Here is a 14,831-nt window from a genome sequence, read left to right as displayed (position 1 = left end):
GCACCCCAGGGTGAATCCCATCTGGAGCCATTGATTTGTTAGGGTCTAAGAGACACAGCAGGTCACTAACTGCTTCCTCCTGGATTACAGGAGGGATATCCTGCTCCCCATCCCTGCCTACCAACTCAGCAGCCCTGAGCATATCCAATCTTTGTGTTGAAGGCTGAGGCAAAGAGTGAAGCAGCTCAGCCTTTGCCTTGGCTTCCCTCACTCTCTTCCACTGCACCCAACAAGGAGTGAGCTCTCCCTGCCCTGCTCACTCTGCGCTGCACAGAGCCAGCTGCTCCTGTGCCTTCAGCATCTCATGGGGCCTGCTTGGGCCCCTCTGCTTCTGAGGGCTGCTTCCCAAGGCACTCTTGCACCCCTGCAGACCCCTGCAGACTTCTGCGGTTCCCTTGAGACCCCTCCAGACCTCTACAGATCCCCTAGAAACCCCTCCAGACATTTGGAAAAGCTTCTACAGACCCCTGCAGCCCCACACAGATGCCTCCAGACCTTTCAAAGCCCCTACAGACCTCTACAGACTCACAGACACCTACAGACCTTTCAAAGGCCCTTACAGGCACCTCCAGATCCCTAAAGACCCCTACAGATCTGTAAGAGAGCCCTACAGACCCACAGAGACCTCTGCAGACTTCTAGACACACCTGCAGACCCCTAAAGACTCCTACAGAGCCCTGCAGACCCACAGAGACCTTTAACAGAGCCCTAAAATGTACCTGCAGAGCCCTGCAGACACCTACAGACCCCTGCACACCTTTAAAGAGACCCTGCAGTCCCCCCCAGACACATACAGACCTGTAAAGACGCCTACAGGCTCCTAAAGCCCTCTCCAGACAGCTCCAACTATCTCCAGAGCCCTGCAGGCACCCCCAGACCCCTAATTGTAGCTACAGGGCAGGGCACTGACAGCTGCACGGGGCTGGGCCAGAGAGCTGCAGGAAGGCATCAAACCAGGAGGCCAAAGCTCACCTCTGCAGTCAGCTCTGCAGCAGCACTGAGGCACAGGCAGCAGAGAGAAGAGGACTCCTGTCTCACAGAACCACAGAATCAGGAAGGTTGGGCAAGGCCTCTGAGGTCCTCCAGCCCAGCCATAACCCAGCACCACCATGGCCACTGAAGCAGGTCCCCAGTGCCACAGCCACACCTTTCCTGAGCACCCCCAGGGATGGGGACTCCACCACCTCCCTGGGCAGCCTGTGCCAATCCCTGAGCACTCTTGCAGCAAAGACATTTTCCCTAAGGCCCAACATAAACCTCACAGGCACAACTTAAGTCCTTTAGTGGACTTTAGGTGTCTCTGCTATTAGACACCAGTCAGGACCCATCCTGAGCTGTGCTAAACCCTTCTGCTGAGAGCAGTCTGGGGTCTCTGTTACGAGATGGAGAGCAGCCCTGGAAGCAGGACTGTGCAGTGACCATGGGCCCTGCAGGACAGATGCACCACTCCTGTGCTGAGCTGGAGCACTCAGAGGGACTGAAACAGGAGGCCTTAAACTCTAAGCAGAAACGAGGCACTGAGGCCCCTGCACTGAACAATAAACTCACACACTCAGGATGCCTCCTGTGCAAAAACAAAGGAGAGCCAAATGCTGCTTTCTGCTGAGGTGTTTGTGGGAACACAACAGCTCAGCCCTGCACAGCAGCCTGCAGCCAAGGGACTCCCTCCTAGCAGGAACAGAAACATCACAGATCTCCCAGGCTGGGGAGCAGAAAAAGTCATTCCCAAATCACTCTTTCTTTTGGACCCTACCCAAAGAAAACTTTTCACAACATTTTGCTCAGACAATGTTCAGATCTGGGCAGGAAAAGCCCAGAAGTGGTTTCATGACACCCAGAGAAGCAGCAAGCAGTCAGGGGTGGCAGAGTAGCCTCTTCCTTCTCTCCCACAGGAGCACACACCACACGTCCCAGGGAGCAAACAGCCTCTAACTGTTTTCACTGCACTTTGGCCCTCTCTAAACAGCTTACTCCGGAGGCTTGAAGATTGCAGCCTGCCTGCCTGTGCTCTCCTGACAGGGAGCTGATGGCTATTTACAGGTGCTGGAGGCTGGAGCAGGAGCATGGAGCTCTCTCAGAGGCAAAGCTTCCATTTGCTCCCTGCACAATCTCTGCTGGATTGAGTTCATGGCTCAAGGGACTTGGGTGCTGTTTTCTACTCTGTCTTTCCAGAGGGGAAGCCCAGAGCTGGCCTGGGGGCTCAGTCCCCCTCTTTGTTAGCCTCCCTCAGTGAGCTGAAGCCTTTACAGTCAAAGCTGGGGCTGCACCTGAGCACCCTCGTTCACAGAGTGATTCACAGAGGCTTGTTCAGCCAGTTCCAACCTCCCTGCCACGGGCAAGGACACTTCCCACCAGCCCAGGCTGCTCCAGGCCTCATCCTGTGGGAATGGCATAGTTCAGCTCAGTACTGATGAAACAATTCTCTGCCACCCAGGTGTAGATGGGAGGTAAGACAAATGGAAGTGTGAAGGGAAGGAATGGGGGCTGGTGGAATTAGCCAATGGAACTGGCATGCACGGGGAGTAAAGGCTGGGAGCTGGAGACTGTCAGCCCCGGGAAGAAAGGCAGCAAGAGGGCACCCAGGGCCATTCCCCAGGCAGTCCCCTGGGGGCTAAGTTAGGGCTCTGGGATCATTATCCAGAACCCAGGGGTAAGGACAAGGTTAAAATGGTTAACTGTTGTATGCAAGAGAGGACAAAGGGAAAGACTGGAGCTGACAATTTATGGTGGCCACAGCTTGGATCCTATGCAGACTGGGTCTGTCAGGCTCTAAACACTCAGCTCCATCCCAGAGAACCCTTCCCTCAGGAGGAGAGGGAGCATGCAGCATGCTGGAAGGGAAGTGTCAGGGCTGAAGCACCACCAAATAGTTCTGAAGTAAAAGAGGAGGAAAAAGAAACAAAAACTGAAGATAAATAGGAGCCTTTAAATCATCTCCTGCCCCTTGTAACCCACCACCTACAGCTGCGGGGCAAAGCCTGCCCCAGGGGAGCAGGTAGCTCCCACAGCACCTTTAAGTGGATCCAACAGGAGGTCAGGTTCAAGCCATGGAAACAAAAAGGGCCAGAGAGAAACCAGGAGGAGGAAAAGCATCCTGGCCATGGACGGGGACTGCTCAGAGGCAGAAGGGTCTGACCATGTTCAGCTCTATCCCAGAATCACAGAACCAGTCAGGGCCGTAAGGGACCACAAGGAGCAGCCAGTTCCAACCTGCCTGCCATGGGCAGGGACACCCTACCCTAGAGCAGGCTGCCCACAGCCTCAGCCAGCCTGGCCTGAAACACCTCCAGCCATGGCGCCTCAACCACCTCCCCGAGCAGCCCATTCCAGGCTCTCATCACTCTCATGGTAAAGAACTTCCTCCTCATGTCTGCTCTGACTCTCCTCATCTCCAGCTCTGCTCCATTCCCCCCAGTCCTGGCACCCCCTCACAGCCTCAAAAGTCCCTCCCCAGCTTTTTTGGAGGTCCCCTTCAGACACTGGAAGGCCACAAGAAGGTCACCTGGGAGCCTCCTCCAGCCTGCACAGCCCCAACTCTTTCAGTCTGTGCTCACAGCAGAGCAGCTCCAGCCCTCTGAGCATCCTCCTGGCCCTGCTCTGGACACACTCCAGCATCTCCACAGCCCTCTTGTCCCAGGGGCTCCAGAGCTGGATGCAGGACTCCAGATGGGGTCTCAGCAGAGCACAGCAGAGGGGGAGAATCACCTCCCTCGCCCTGCTGGCCACACTTCTCCTGATGCAGCCCAGGCTCTGCTTGGCCCTGCAGGCTGCAGTGCACACTGCTGGCTCCTGTGGAGCTTCTCCTCCAGCAGCACCCCCAAGTCCCTCTCCTCAGGGCTGCTCTCCAGCCTGGCACTGCCCAGCCTGCATTGGTGCTTGGCATTGCCTCGACCCAGCTGCAGGACCTTGCCCTTGCTCTTGTTGACTCTCCTGAGCTTGGCTTGTGCCCAGGTCCTGCCCAGGCCCCCTGGCTGGATCCTGCCCTCCAGCCTGGCTGAGGCTGCACTCAGTGCCTCTGCCCACGGCACCCACAGAGATGCTGAACAGGACTGGTCCCAGGACCCATCCCTGAGGGACTCCTCCTGTCACTGCCGGCACTTGGCCACGGAGCCACTGCCAGCCGCGGGTGCGGCCACCAAGCCAGGTCTGTCTGCAGGCAGTGCTCTGCCCTCACCCCCACCGGCACCAGCCTGAGACCAGGAGGCGCTGCAGGACAGCGCCGGAGGCCTTGCTCAGGCCCAGGGCCCCTGCTCAGGGTATCTGGGGGGGCAGGAGGCCACCTCGAAGGCCCTCTCGGGGCTGTGTGTGCAGGGAGGGTCCCTCCCTCGCTGCTCCCCACGGACGCCCTGCGCTGCTGTGCCCTCAGCAGGCACTCGCCGCGCCCCAGCCCCTCCCTCCCCTCCCCCCGCAGGCGTTTTGAGGCACAAAGCTCCAAACGGAGGCTTTGGTTCCCCTGCCTACCCGTGCCGAAAGCTCTCCGGGGTCTCTCTTCCCGCGGCAGCACCATCCCGGCCCTGGCGTGAGGAAGGGGCGCAGAGGGAGCGCAGTGCGCACTGCCCCCCCCGAGCCGCCTCCGCCGCGGGCAGCCAGCTCCAGCTCCCAGCATGCAGCGCGGGGCAGGCCGGGCCGGGGCGGAAAAGCGCGGGAAGGGCGCGCGGCGCTGCCAGGAGGTCGCTGCCGGTGCCTGCCGCGCGCGGCCCTCGGTGCCGCTGCCTGCAGCGTGGGGGAGAGAGGCTGCTGCTGCCCTGCCGCCGCCGCTGCTGCCGCCCTGCCGCCGCCGCTGCTGCCGCCCTGCCGCCGCTGCCGCCGCTGCCGCCCTGCCGCCGCTGCCGCCGCTGCCGCCCTGCCGCCGCTGCTGCCGCCGCTGCCGCCGCCGCCGCTGCCGCCGCTGCCGCCGCCGCTGCCGCCCTGCCGCCGCTGCCGCCCTGCCGCCGCTGCCGCCGCTGCCGCCGCCGCCGCTGCCGCCGCCTGCCGCCGCCGCCGCTGCCGCCCTGCCGCCGCCGCCGCTGCCGCCCTGCCGCCGCTGCTGCCGCCTGCAGGGAGCGCTCCCGGGGGCAGCGCAGCGCAGCCTTGGCGCTCTCGCAGCTACAAAAGGGCAGCGGCGCTGAGACCTCTGCCCCTGCTCGCCTCGCCCTGCCCTTGGAGCGTGGCACTGCTCCCCTGGAGGGGAGTCCCAACCCTGTCCCCAGGGGGTCCCCATCCTGTCCCTGTCACCCCCAAGGGCTCTCCCTTCCCCACCTCTGCCTCAGCAAGCCCCACCTCTTGTGTGGCCCCGCCCCCTCGGCCCCGCCCTCGGCTCCCATTGGCTGAGGGCAGGGCGAGGCTGCTGGCTGCCACCTGCGGCATGCAGGTAGCTTCGGGAGGGGGCTGGGGGGCACCTAAAGTCCGTCTGGGGCCACCGAGGGCCCTGCTGAGGCCACCAGAGGACCTCCTGGGGCCGACCAAAAGATCTGGGGCCAGCAGGAGGCCACCAGGAGGTGTCAGCCCCCCCTGCTGTGTGTGCCTGCTGTGGAGGGCCTGTAGGCTGCAAGCAGCTCATTGGTGCCTGCTCTGCCTGAGCATGTCTCTGCCTGCACCAGGGGCAAAGGAGCACAAAGGGGCACAACAGAGCGGGGCCATAGACTCAGCTGCCCAGGACACCTGATTGTGTAAGCCCCACACGCCCAGCTTGGGCCTGCCTGGTGCTGGGCCCAGGGGATGCCCATGCTTGGAGCCCAGGCCTGTGGGTTTGCCCAGCATGGTGAGGTTTGGCTGACTGCCAACCTGGTTGGTCATTGGAGTGGCCAATGAGGCCATTGCCTCTGGGCCCACAGTTAATAAGTAGGGGTGCAGAGGCTCCCCTGCAGCCTGCCCACATCCCCTGCGGCTCCACTCTATTGCCTGCCTGCCTGCCTGCTGCCTTGCAGCTGTGTGCCTGCCTTTAGCCAGCGTCAGAGCCGTGCTCAGACTGCACAGAGTCCTGCCTCTGCCCCTGCAGATCCTGCCTGTGTGCCCCTGGAGAGAGCAGCCAGCAGGAGCCAGCAGCACAAGGCCAGAGGCTGCCATTTGCCCTGACGCCAGAGGATTCCAGCCTCAGAGTCCACAGGCAGAGACCCTGAAGCATTGGACACTGGGCACAGGCTGAGGCAGCCCCGGAGGGTGATTGCTAAGAGCTGTGAGCAGATGCCTCTGTGACTTCTGTCACCTCTGCCATAGAGCAGAGAGCAGCTCTCAGCTCAGCTTTGCTGGGCAAACAGTCTGAGCCCCCAGGTGGCACTGAGCCGCGGGGAACTCTCTCTGGGCATAGTTTGAATGTTTGCTGGCTCTGAATAAGCTTCTGCAGAGAGAGATTCCCAGAATGGCTTCAGAACCTGTAAAGAACAATTCCATATTAAAGCTCAGTGCCTGGGGGTGGCAGAGTTGGACTATTGGAGTTTAATAACTGTACCTATTGTTAGAACTCTCCTCTGGCATTCATTCACTGCTCCCCTCCGCCAGATCGGCCACGGCAATGCCCCCGCACAGACATGAGTGCGATGAAGAGGAGGCTGAGGGCAGACCTCATCACTGTCTGCAGCTGCCTGAAAGGGTGCTGTGGAGAGGCTGGTGCTGCTCTCTTCTCCCAGCTGACAGGACAAGAGGGAATGGCCTCAGGCTGCAGCTGGGCAGGTTTAGACTGGCGATTAGGGAAGTGTTTTTCCCAGCAGGAGCGGCCAGGCACTGGAATGGGCTGCCCAGGGAGGTGGCTGAGTCACCGCCCCTGGGTGTGCTTCAGAGTCGTCTGGATGTGGTGCTTGGGAGTATGGTTTAAGGTGCACCTTGCAGAGTAGGGATCATGGTGGGACCTGGTGACCCTGAGGGGCTTCTCCAAGCTGCATGTTTCTGTGGCTCTGTTCTGTGTGGTGCCTCGGCTGTGGGCTGAGGCAGGGCCCTTAGCTCAGACCAGGATGTTCCCCACCCTGTGTCCTGTCTCTGTACTAGGCTGGTGGTGGACAGGTTCTGTCAGTGTCCAAGCAGTGCTATTACATTTTCTGGTACCAAATGTAGCTGTTTATGTTTTTTTAACAAGCAGACTTATTTTTGTCTGGCTTCTGGTGTCTCCTGCTTGGGTTGTAAACTGCTAAGTAGGAAGAACTTGCCTGGGTGTTCATTTGGAGCATTCCCTGTGCTGGGATCTGATTTGCTCAGCACTGGTGAGGCCACATCTTGAGGACTGCGTTCAGTTTTTGGGGCCCTCACTCCAAGAAAGACACTGAGGGGATGGAATAGATCCAGAGAAGGGTAAGAGAACTGGTGAAGGGTGTGGAGAACAGGTCTGGTGAGGAGCAGCTGAGGGAGCTGGGGGTGTTTGGCCTGGAGAAGTGCAGGCTCAGGGGAGACCTTCTTGCTCTCTGCAGCTCCCTGAAATGAGTGACAGAATGGGAGGAGATGGCATCATGCTGCACCAGGGGTGCTTAGGTTGGGTATTAGAAGACACTTCTTGACTGAAAGGGCTCTCAAAGACTGGAAGAGGCTCCCCAGGGAGGTGGTTGAATCCCCCTCCCTGCAGGCATTTCTAAGAGGCAGAGATGTGGTGCAAAGGGTCATGGTTTAGCACCAGACTTGGCAGAGGTAGGGAATGGTTGGACTTGATGGGTTTAAAGATGTTTTCCAACCAGAATAATTCTATGACTCTGTGATTGCTCTTCCTCAGAGCTGCCATTGGACTTTCTAGGCTCTGGCCTCTGTTAGGCTGCTGTGTTACTCCTGGGAAAGCAGCAAACCCCTGTGAGCATGGTACTTGCAGTGGGATCATGCTTGCTGCATGCAGTTACTGACACAGGGCTTTCTTGGGCAGGCTTCTGATGGCTGCCATGAGGGGGTGAGATTTCTCCATCAAACTGTATTTACATGGCAGAGTGGCTGGAGTGTTAAAGTGAGAGAGAACTGCAGCCTGGATTTGTTCTTCAGGGCCAAGGTGACAAGCTTGCTTTTTCAAACACAGGACAGTGCAGGTGGGTAGGGGCCTCTGGCCAGCTTTGAATCTGTCTGTCTGTCTGTCTGTCTGTCTGTCTTGGCTGGGCTGGATCACCTGGTTGCCCTGCACATGCTGAGTATTGGCACTCAAGATGATCTTCTCCATGACCTTCCCTGGCACCAAGATGAGGCTGACACAGGGCCAGTAGCAAGCAAAGGTCTGAGCAGCAGAGCACAGTGATGTCTCCACCCTTGCTGTGCAGTCAGTTAAAGAGCTAAACCCACTGCTGCTTCTGGTTTGCAGTGGGCAGCTGGTGAGGTGCCAGGCTGCTGCTGCTGCTCTGGAGGGGAGCAGGTTGCTGCAGAAGTGGCTCAGGGAATGGCAGAATGGTTTGGGTTGGAAAGCATCTCCCATGGTCATCCAGTCCAACCCTGCCTCCAGTAAGCAGGGTCAGCCTCAGCTAGATCAGGTGGCCCAAAGCCCTGCCAAGCTTCACCTTGAATATCTGCAGGGATGGAGCCTCAACTACTTCCCTGGGCAACCTGCTCCACGCCCTCACGGCGCAGAACTTTTCCCTACCATCCAATCTCAGTCTGCTCTGCTCTGCTTTGCAGCCTTTGTCCCTTGTCCTGTCACTGCAGGCCTTTGCAAACAATCTTTCTGCATCCTTCTTGTAGACCCCTTCAGGTACTGGAGGGCTGCTGTTAGCTCTCCCCGGAGCCTTCTCTTCTCCTGGCTGACTAACCCCAGCTCCCTCAGCCTGTCAGAGCACACAGAGCAGCTGAAGTGCAGTGCAGTATCCCTGAATTAATGGTGAAACCTTTGGGCAGTGCTAGAAATAGTTTCCTTCATTCTTAGATCATTTCACACCTCTGTGAAGCTGAGTGAAGAGATCAGAACATCTTCCTCATTCCACTAGGACACAGCAATGAGTCACTTACAGAGCCTGTAGAGTGTGTGCTGCTTGTTGTTGTCACGTTCATGTCTTGGGGGCTTTGCTTGAAAGCAACCAAAAGATCATTCCTTAACAAAAGCCCCAAAGCAAAACCCAACCAACCAGAGCCAAACCTTAATCCTTTAAAGCAGCAAAGGCAGAGACATAACCAAAGTAGCTGTTTTACTGCCAACAGTGCCAGAGATGTGGCCAGCACAGCAAAGATGATCCCAACTCCTTCAGGCTGTCAGGATCATTTTCTTTGTACCCCCAGGTCAGAAGTGCACTTCCTACAGCCATGAGAGAAGTGCAGAAGGGTGAGGGAGAATGATGGTGAAACATCTCAGGTTGTTCAGCAGGCACAAGGGGAAGTGAGCAGATTCTTTTTCATTTGGTGGGTTCAGTGCCACGAGTGGCTGATGAGGGAAGAACTCGGTGGAGTTAACAATCAGAATGGTTTGGTTGGGAGGGACCTTAAAGCTGAGCTAGTCCCAACCCCCTGCCTCGGGCAGGGACACCTCCCACGAGAGCAGCTTGTTCAAGACCCAACCTGGCCTTGAGCATCTCCAGGGATGGGGCATCCACAGCCTCCCTGGGCAACCCCTCCCAGTGTCTCGCCACCCTAGGGGGGACTCTTTTTTTCCTTCCAAAGCAGTCAGTACTCAGAAAGATTAGCCTGGGGGGGAGAAGTTTTGGCAGCACACTGACTTTTGTCTTCTCTCACCTTTCTGGTGCAGTTCCTGTTCCACCTGCGGCACTCCCCATTGCTGCAGCTCTTCAATAGCAGCCTGGATGAATCCTCTTATTGCCATCACCACTTTGCTAGGCAAGAGCTCAGCCACTCTCTCACCATGATCCAGCCCCTCCCTATGCATCTTCCTCCCACAGACCTCCCGAGGTGAGTCCCTGTATAAGAGCAAGAGCAGGATGGATCCAAATGAATGTTCATCAGAGCAGCTCTGTTCCAGCACAGAGACCTCAGCTCTGTATCTGTAAGCGAGGTGATTATTAAAGGAGGAGATGAGACAAGCTGTTATGTCTGCAGGAGCTTACAGCTTTGATTAGAAACAAACCCAACACAAAACCAAACACCAGCAAAACCCACCCCAAAACAGCCTCCCCAGCCCACCCTGCCAAGCCAGGAGATGGCTCTTGGCCAACCATGAAGATTAACACTCACTTCTTTGGCTTTCTTCTTCCCCAGCCAGTGCTTCTGGACAGCAGCAGCATTCTCCCTGACAGAGCCCTACTGATGGATCCTTTCTCCCAGGTAGTATCTGCCTTGGTGAGGTACAGTGAAACAGGTTCTCTTTCTGTGCATTCCCTCCCTCCTGCCATGCAGCATCACTGCCAGTATCAAACACAGTGTTTGCAGAGCCCACTTAGCACAGTGGCATCATCTGCATGCTGCCAGGGTTAAGGCAATGTCCTGCTGTGCTCAGGATGTGTTCTCCACTGAGTCACATTTCTCATGGGAGCTTGGCAGTGAATGTGGTCCCATCCCATGCCTGGAAAGAGGCAGGGAACCTTGAAGCTAAGCAGAGCAGTTTGACTTCAGACGCTGGGTGTCGTTAGCAGCCACTCCTGTGTCGTGTCGCGGCTGAGCTAAGTGCTCAGCTCTGGCCCTTTCCAGACCCCAGGTGTGTGTCACTATCCAGACCTGCCTTCCCAGTGCCTCTCCAGTGGGCAGGCCTGGAGAGCTGTGTTTCAGTCTTGTCAGGTTTTGTGATGGAGCTGGAGAACAGAAATGCTGTGAGGCACAGAGCAGTTATGGGGCGAGGGTGCAGAGGCAGCTGCACTTCCCTGCTCTCTCTGGACTCTCCCTGTTCTTTGCTTGTTGCTTCTTTCCCCTCCTGTCCTTTCTAGTCCTGCTGGGGAGGGCCCTTCAACCAGTTTCTGTTGAACTGCCAGCAGGTGGGAGGAGGTGAAACAAACTCATCTTCACAGAACGGTGGGGTTGGAAGGGACCTCTGATGGTGACCCAGTCCAGCTCCCCTGCTAAAGCAGGTTCACCTAGAGCAGCTTGCCCAGGATGGCATCCAGGTGGGTTTAGAGTCTCTCCAGAGAAGGAGACTCCACCATGTCTGTGAGCAGGCCTGGTCTGTGCTCCAGCACCCTCACAGTAAAGAAGTACTTTCTTGGGTAGAAGTGAAAGCTCCTGGGCCCTACTTTGTGTCCACTGCCTCGTGTCCTATCACTGGGCAGCACTGCAGAGAGTCTGGCCCCATCCCAGTGACCCTTACTCTTCAGGTACTGATCAGATACCCTCTCACTCTTCTCTTCCCCAGGCTGAACAGCCCCAGGTCTCCCTCTCACTCTTCTCTTCCCCAGGCTGAACAGCCCCAGGCCTCCCTCTCACTCTTCTCTTCCCCAGGCTGAACAGCCCCAGGTCTCCCTCTCACTCTTCTCTTCTCCAGGCTGAACAGCCCCAGGCCTCCCTCTCACTCTTCTCTTCCCCAGGCTGAACAGCCCCAGGCCTCCCTCTCACTCTTCTCTTCCCCAGGCCGAACAGCCCCAGGTCTCCCTCTCACTCTTCTCTTCCCCAGGCTGAACAGCCCCAGGTCTCCCTCTCACTCTTCTCTTCCCCAGGCCGAACAGCCCCAGGTCTCCCCCTCACTCTTCTCTTCCCCAGGCTGAGCAGCCCCAGGTCTCTCAGCTTCTCCTTGCAGAGAGATGCTCTCCTAACCATCTCAGTGGCTCTCTGCTGGACTCTTTCTGGCAGTTCCCTGCCTCTCTCGACCTGGGGAGCCCAGATCTGGATGCAGTACTCTGGGTGTGGCCCCAGCAGTGCAGAACAGAGGAGGACAAGAACCTCCCTCGACCTGCCAGTCACACTTGGTTTATGATCAAACATTCCACTGGAGAAACCTTTATGGGGAGGCCTTTTAGGTCTGCCCTTGGGGTTTGAATTAACTCATGTCACTGATCCTTAACAACTGCTGTTAGAAGGCCTGAGGCTGGGCATGAGTTGCATGGAACTGTAGAGTGTTAGGGCTTGGAAGGGATCTGCAGAGCTCATGGAGTGCCAGAGCAGGATGCCCTAGGGCAGGGTGCACAGGAAGGCAGCGCAGGAGACACCGCAGAGCAGGAGGCAGCAGAGCCCTCTCTGGGCAGCCTGTTGCAGGCTCTGTCACACTGGCAGTGAGGAAGAGTCTCCTCGTGTGGAGGCAGAACTCTCTATGCTGGGACCTCTGTCTGTGTTGGCACAGGCCGAAGGTGACTCTCACTGAGTAGTTCTTGCACAGACTGCTGCCAGCTTCTGTGCCAAGTGCCTGATCTTCAGTTCAGGGACAGAAACCAGTTCTGGGCCTCTCGCTACCAGAAGGACACTGAGGGCCAAAGAAGGGCAGTGAGGCTGGTGAGGGGTCCAGAGAACAGGTCTGGTGAGCAGCAGCTGAGAGCTGGGCTTGTTTTGCCTGGCGAAAAGGAGGCTGAGCAGAGACCTTCTCCCTCTCTACAACTCCCTGAAAGGTTGGAGTGAGGTAGGGCTTGCTCTCCTCCCGAGTAACAAGTGGTAGGACATGAGGAAATGGCCTCAAGTTGCAGCAGGGGAGTTTTGTGTTGGATATTAGAAGAAACTTCTTCCTGGGAAGGGTTCTCAGACACTGGATTAGGCTCTCTGGGGAGCTGGTTGAATCCCTGTCCCTGGAAGGGTTCAAAACCCCACGCAGACAGAGCACTGGGGGGCATGGTTTGGTGGACATGGTGGCGTTGGGTTGGCAGTTGGACTTGACCTGAGAGGTCTTTTCCAGCCTTTATGCTTCTGTGAAGTGCCAGAGTGACACAAACCTGCATTAATTCAGGGATACTGCACTGCACTTCAGCTGCTCTGTGTGCTCTGACAGGCTGAGGGAGCTGGGGTTAGTCAGCCAGGAGAAGAGAAGGCTCCGGGGAGAGCTAACAGCAGCCCTCAGTTTATGACCCAAGGTGGTGCCTACTGAAGAAAAGGCACCATGAGCTGCCCTCTCCAGCTGCTCACAGCTTGAACTAGGACACCCAGAACAACTGTTCATGCCTCTTACGGTAGGAAGAAGCAAGGTTTTACTCTCTGGAAACAGAAAAGTCAGAGGTTTACTCACACTTCAGGATCCAGTGCAGTGCAGCTGCCGTTCATGCTGGCTTGTGTCCAGCTTGCTGAACAGGATTCCCATGTCCCATCCTGTAGAGCTGCTCCAAGCATGTCCTAGTGCTAATGGGTTTGTTCTCCTCATCCCTTGCACATCAACTTTGTGTCAGCATAGCCCTCATGAATTCCCAGTGTCACAGAGGGTTAGGGGGTGGAAGTGGCCTCCAAAGGTTTGAGTCCAGCCCCCTCTGCCAGAGCAGGATTGCCCAGTGCAGGGCACGCAGGAATGCAGCCAGATGGGTCTTGAAAGCCTGCAGTGAAGGAGACTCCGCAGTCTCTCTGGGCAGCCTGGTCCAGGGCTCCAGCACCCCCACAGCAAAGAAGTTTCTCATGTCGATGTGGAACCTCCTCTGCTGCAGCTTGCACTTACTGCCCCTTGTCCTCTCGTTGGACATCACTGGGCAGAGCCTGGCTCCGTCCTCCCGACATGGCCACGGTGGTGTTGCGTCGAAGGCTGGAGTCAGTGGCCTTAGAGGGCTTTTCCAAGCGGAACAATCCCAGGACTCTCCAGGCGCGGGCATGCTTGGGGCTGGAGGACACTGTCCCGCAGGAGGTGCGCGCCGCGGCTGCAGAGGCTGTGCGGTGGCTGCGCGTGCGGTCGCAGCGCCACCTGGCGGGCCCGTGGGGGCAGTTGGGCTGTTGCCGTAGAGCCCCAGGCAAACACTGCCCGCAGCGCCCGGAGCAGCCTGCGGCTCTCGGTCTGGCCGGAAGGTGCTGCTGAGTGATGCCTCGTCCCTGAGCTGCACAGTCTGCAGTGAGCTGCGCTGTGGCCAGCATGGCAGGGAGATTCTGTGCTGCCCTTGGCTGCCTGTTTGATGTGGCCTGCAACTTCCTGCTAGACAAGCCCTGGCTAGTGACAGAGCTGGTCGCAAGTGAGTAGAGGTTCTCCCTAGCTGCAGCAGCAAAGCTGGCTTCTGCAGGGATGGCTTCTTCTTGTCCTGAGGAACTGCCATGGTTCTTCAGCAAGGACACCAGGAAGAGACCGTAGGCACCGGCACTGGAGTCTGTCGCCTCCTTCCTTTGCTGGCTCAGCCAGGACAGCTTCCACAGTGCAAATGGGGAGGGCTTCTCAGAGTCCTCCTAAAGGTGCTGCTGCTGACTCCAGAGTCCTGTAACAGTGCCCTTCTTTTGAGGGCCAGCAGCTTGCCCTGCTTTGTGGCAAGAGAAGCTCTGACTGCCTGAGCTGGCACTTCACATGCGAGGGCTTTGGCGAGGAGCTGCCAAACTCCAAGCAGTTGTGGGCTGCTCCCCACCTGAAGAGCTCTTCCTGGGCTAGTTCAGAACAGAGCTGCCATGGCCAAGGAGAGTCTGGGGGAAGCTTTCATGGGGTCACCTTTTCAGCAGCTAAGGGAATGGGTGCATGGAGGTGACTTGAGTGGCCAAGTTGTGACCAAGTTTCTCTTGGTTGGATTTCCTGGAGCAAGAGGACAAAGATCGCTGGGAGAAGCTGTGGCAAAAGAAGAAGCAGGGAGAATCTTGCCCTGCTCTTTTGTGGCTGTGCCAAATCACGGGTGCTACTGGAGGAAGGGTGGGAAAGAAAGGTGCCACCTCTTTGGGCGCTCTTGTTGTGTGGGGTTCTGCAGCCCAGGCAGGTTTCTGGTAGCCTCTGGTTCCTTTTTGCTTGCCCACTGCAGATCAGCTCGTCGGTGCGTTTGGAGAAGCCTGTCCTTCGGTGAGTGTGCAAGTCCCCTTCTGCTGCCAGGGAGTTGAAGAGCGGTGGAGCAGGCTGGGAGCTTGGGCGGAGAATGACTGGGACAGGGCTCCTCAGGCGTTTTAAACAGGGGGCCGCTCCCTGCCCCTCAGAGACTGTCGGGTCGGGGGCTGGACTATAGCTG

This window comes from Pogoniulus pusillus, unplaced genomic scaffold (assembly GCF_015220805.1).
Source record: "Pogoniulus pusillus isolate bPogPus1 unplaced genomic scaffold, bPogPus1.pri scaffold_107_arrow_ctg1, whole genome shotgun sequence".
NCBI classification, from domain to species: Eukaryota; Metazoa; Chordata; class Aves; order Piciformes; family Lybiidae; genus Pogoniulus; species Pogoniulus pusillus.
The sequence above is the reverse complement of the archived record's forward strand: the minus strand, read 5'-3'. Positions refer to the sequence as shown.